This window comes from Tursiops truncatus, chromosome 6, assembly GCF_011762595.2.
Source record: "Tursiops truncatus isolate mTurTru1 chromosome 6, mTurTru1.mat.Y, whole genome shotgun sequence".
Lineage (NCBI taxonomy): Eukaryota > Metazoa > Chordata > Mammalia > Artiodactyla > Delphinidae > Tursiops > Tursiops truncatus.
This window is the reverse complement of record NC_047039.1, coordinates 63,824,554-63,829,411: the sequence shown is the minus strand read 5'-3', so window position 1 is coordinate 63,829,411 and position 4,858 is coordinate 63,824,554. Positions and strand designations below refer to the sequence as shown.

General features: G+C 40.1%; 1 non-coding gene across 1 annotated transcript; it reads right to left on the bottom strand.

The window, feature by feature from the left end:
• Positions 1-4,043: 4,043 nt before the first annotated feature.
• On the bottom strand, positions 4,044-4,150 carry LOC117312877 (U6 spliceosomal RNA). Its single transcript, XR_004527281.1, has one exon. It is a non-coding gene; the product is annotated as a U6 spliceosomal RNA (small nuclear RNA).
• Positions 4,151-4,858: the final 708 nt, after the last annotated feature.

The window sequence follows — 4,858 nt, the reverse complement described above, 5'->3', positions numbered from 1 at the left end:
ATGAGGCTCTGTGTTTGGGTCCTGGTTCTGCCACTTATGAACCATGGGATCTTGAGGAAACCATTTTATCTCTGCCTCTGAGCTGTGGTTTTTCCATCTGTAAATAGGAGACAGGGATCCCAGCTCAAAGGACACTTGTGAGAATTAAATAGCGCATGTGATACTGTTTCATAAACTATGTAACACCTTTTCAAATGTTCATTTAGTAATTGTTCCAAATGAAGGGACTGAGTCCCTGGTATTCTTGTTCTTGGTTTCCTTCCCCTGTTTTCCCCAACTTTCCCTGTGGTGGGGAACTACAGAACCAGTTATTGCATCTTCATACACGGAAGGGCGTTTTTTGCTGAGCACAGTCTATCTCAGGGGCCAGATCTGCTCTTTAGCTCATGAATGAACCTTCCCTCACCTTCAAATCCCCCACCAACCCCCAAAGTCACACTCCAAACACTGGAAGTCTCACAGGCTGACTTAAATGGGGACTGCTCCAAACTTGATCTGGACCACCCCAAATTATCCAAATGGCTTGAAACTCAAAATTCCCTGCTAATTAGTCCACAGTTGATTTCTAGACCATGTCATTAATTAAAAATATTTTCCTCTGAGTTCTTCTAGAAGCAATACAAGTTTTGAGTGAATTTGAGGAAGTTGTTTATGAAGACTCTCAGGAATGGGAACCTTCCACATTTCTCTGGTTAAGGTCCCAGGCAGCTCAGGTTCAACCATAGCACTTACACTTAAAGGTTTGATGTACCCATCACTTACCCCTGATAGGGGCAGTTCGTGCCGTGGGAAAATACTCACCTTTTCTCTAAGCCGTTCCACTGAAAATGCAATGCAGAAAGTCAATGTCAAGTTGAAGGAGGAGCTCTCAGATCACCTCTCGGGTCACAGAGTTTGCTTGTGAATTCTGATTTCTGACTCGCTCAGGAGTGTAGATCTGGCCTCTCCAGGATAAGGTAAGCTCCATGCGGCTAGGGGACGTTATCTTATGCTACCGTTGTGTCCCTTACAATTTGTGGCACAATGGTTGGAATAATTTGACCTGGAGAGGTACGAAAGTGGCCCAGGGACTTCAGGAAGGGGGAACGGTTCTATAGATATTCAGTAGTGCAGAAGAGGTGATCATTTAGGCAGAAGGTATGTAGATTTCAGGACCATTGAACCAGCATGAAGGAATGGATATCAAAACTGGCTTTGAAGTTTTGCAGTGGGTCTGGGGGGAGGAAAGAAGCCCAGCAAAGAGGAGGTTGAGGTTTACAATCTCTAGAGAAATAAATTTCTTTGACCCCTTAGCATGTGCTTCAAATCCTTTCTTGGAAGCAGAAGTGGATATAAATGGTGAAAGAGTAAATACTTTAAGAAAAAATTGGAAGCTCCCAGAAGGAGGCATTTCTAAAATATATTCATAAAAATACTGGATCTTTGGGTTTTAGTTGGATATCTCAAAGGATAGAGGTTTTGTGATTAAATCTACCAGAGTAAATCAAGTTAATGTATGCTAGTGTCCATCTCCAAAGGGATTCCTATAGTGTGTATCATTTGTCAAAATTATTTAATCATGGACCCCTCTTAGTGCAGAACACTTACTATCAAGTCTTTCAAAGACTATGTATCAGGAAATGCTGCTCTAAGGTAAGCTAGGCCACTTGGGGATTCCTAAAAAGAATGCCTTTTAGAATATCTTTCCAATTTCACCTTCGTTTTTGAGTGCTTATTAAATGTTAGGCACTGCTCTAAGCATGTGGTATATATTATTCCATTTTTTCCTCAAAACAAACCAATTAGGTGAGTATACTTAATGTTTTAAAGATGAGAAAACTAAGGTTCAGAGAAGCGAAATAACTGGAAATTACTGAGCTTGTACCTGAACCCAGTTGTTCTGTTTCAGAACCCATGCTACTAATCACTGTGATCTATGACCATAGCAAAAACAAAATAGAACAAAGCAAAGCAAAATTCTTCAATACTTTATTCTGTTCTATGATGGTTTCAGGGGTTGTAAACTGGTTATTCCATTTTTCTTGGCACAATATTTAAAAATAACTGGAATTTAAATACCTTTGAGCAGTTCATGAACTTATTTGTTGTACACTGGACTCTCTATTCTGTATTGTTTAATTGCAGAAAATTAATCACCTGCCTATAGGCATTCGGGTTTTCACTTGTTGTCACAACTCACTGTGGCTGGTTCAGAAAGGAAAAGAGTGTAGCCTGGGAATATTGGAACTAAATTACTTTCATGTTTTTAGGAGGCAAGAGAAATCTGGGACCTCCTCAATGTCAGCAAAAGCAGCAGCAAAGAAAGTGGTAGAGTTTCTCTAGTGGACCGTCTCATTGTAGCTTCCACTCAATGTAGGAATTCTTCTTTAAAACATTTAAAAAAATATTTAATTAAAAATTTTATTGGGGTATAGTAGCTTTACCATGTTGTATAGGAATTCTTTCTAAAACATTCTGGAGGTAGACATTTCATGTCTGCTCCAACACTTTTAATGACAGGGGAATTACTACTTATAATACTGACTTAATACGCATATTAAATTGGGATGTTTTGCGTCCCTTGCCTAAAACTTGCACCTTAGTGCTTCTGCCTAATGGAGGAACATAGAAAAAAATCTCTGTCTTTGCTAGAATGTCCCTTCTATTGGATGGTCCTCTGAACATACTGATTGCTTCCATGGTTTTTCTTTCCTTTTTTTTTTTTAAACATCTTTATTGGAGTATAATTGCTTTACAGTGGTGTGTTAGTCTGTGCTTTACAACAAAGTGAATCAGCTATACATATACGTATATCCCCATATCTTCTCACTCTTGTGTCTACCTTCCACCCTCCCTATCCCACCCCTCTAGGTGGTCACAAATCATCGAGCTGATGTCCCTGTGCTATGTGGCTGCTTCCCACTAGCTATCTATTTTACATTTGGTAGTGTATATAAGTCCATGCCACTCTCATACTTTGTCCTAGCTTCCCCTTACCCGTGTCCTCAAGTCCATTCTCTGTCTATGTCTTTATTCCTGTCCTGCCTGTAGGTTCTTCAGAACCATTTTTTTAAATCTATATATATGTGTTAGCGTACGGTATTTGTTTTTCTCCTTCTAACTTACTTCACTCTGTATGACAGTCTCTAGGTCCATCCACCTCACTACAAATAACTCAATTTCGTTTCTTTTTATGGCTGAGTAATACTCCATTGTATATATGTGCCACATCTTCTTTATCCATTCATCTGTTGATGGACACTTAGGTTGCTTCCATGTCCTGGGTGTTGTAAACAGTGCTGCAATGAACATTTTGGTACATGACTCTTTTTGAATTATGGTTTTCTCAGGGTATATGCCCAGTGGTGGGATTGCTGGGTCGTATGGTAGTTCTATTTGTAGTTTTTTAAGGCACCTCCATGCTGTTCTCCATAGTGGCTGTGTCAATTTACATTCCCACCAACAGTGCAAGAGTGTTCCCTTTTCTCCACACCCTCTCCAGCACTTATTGTTTGTAGATTTTTTGATGATGGCCATTCTGACTGGTGTGCGATGATATCTCATTGTAGTTTTGATTTGCATTTTTCTAATGGTTAGTGATGTTGAGCATCCTTTCATGTGTTTGTTGGCAATCTGTATATCTTCTTTGGAGAAATGTCTGTTTAGGTCTTCTGCCCATATTTTGGATTGGTTTTTTTTTTTTGATATTGAGCTGCATGAGCTGCTTGTATATTTTGGAGATTAATCCTTTCACAGTTGCTTCATTTGCAAATATTTTCTCCCATTCTGAGGGTTGTCTTTTTGTCTTGTTTATGGTTTCCTTTGCTGTGCAAAAGCTTTTAAGTTTCATTAGGTCCCATTTCTTTATTTTTGTTTTTATTTCCATTTCTCTAGGAGGTGGGTCAAAAACGATCTTGCTGTGATTTATGTTAGAGTGTTCTGCCTATGTTTTCCTCTAAGAGTTTGATAGTGTCTGGCCTTACATTTAGGTCTTTAATCCATTTGAGTTTATTTTTGTGTATGGTGTTAGGGAGTGTTCTAATTTCATTCTTTTACATGTAGCTAAAAATATGGAATGCTTTACGAATTTGCGTGTCATCCTTGTTCAGGGGCCATGCTAATCTTCTCTGTATCATTCCAACTTTACTATATGTGCTGCTGAAGCGAGCCCCACGGTTTTTCCTTCGTAATCAATTCTCTGTCCCTTCCTTAGCTTTATCCCACTTCTGGGGATGATCAATATCTTGACCAGGTGATACACAGAATTTGAGCAGGACATCCAGAGTTGCGTACATCACTCAGGATGTGCCCTGGTCGGTGGAGGCTGTCTTGGGACCTATATTCATGATCTGGGCACCATGCTTTTCATGACACAGGCCCGGTTTGCCTTGTCTTGGCTTTTTCAAGTGGCTGTGTTCCTCAACTGGTTCACTTAAATTTATGGTCAATCAATGGCCAAGATCTGTTTCATACAAAGCCAAGCTACGTGTTTTGATTCAGGAAAATTGTCCAGACTATATCATAGTTAATTTCGAAATGAATGTGTTGACTGAGTCCTATACACTGGATTCTCTGTGAAATGCAATAATATTAAACTTGTGTAATCATGAGAATGGTGCTTGAACAGTGATTTGGGTGGAGTGGTACAGACTGACAGGTGGGTCTTGTTGGTGAGGGGATTGGTGGAGGTGATATTGTGTAGAACAAAGGTGGGAGTATGGAAAGGTAGGATGGGGCCAGCTATAGGGGGCCTTGATACCAAGACAGAGGAATCTCACCTCAAGATTGTAGGTGTAGAGGGAGGTAGGAAATGGCAGAAGCGCTGCTGAAGGTGTGGTGTTCGGAATAGAGGGTCTAGATGCTGGAGGCAGGGAGCACA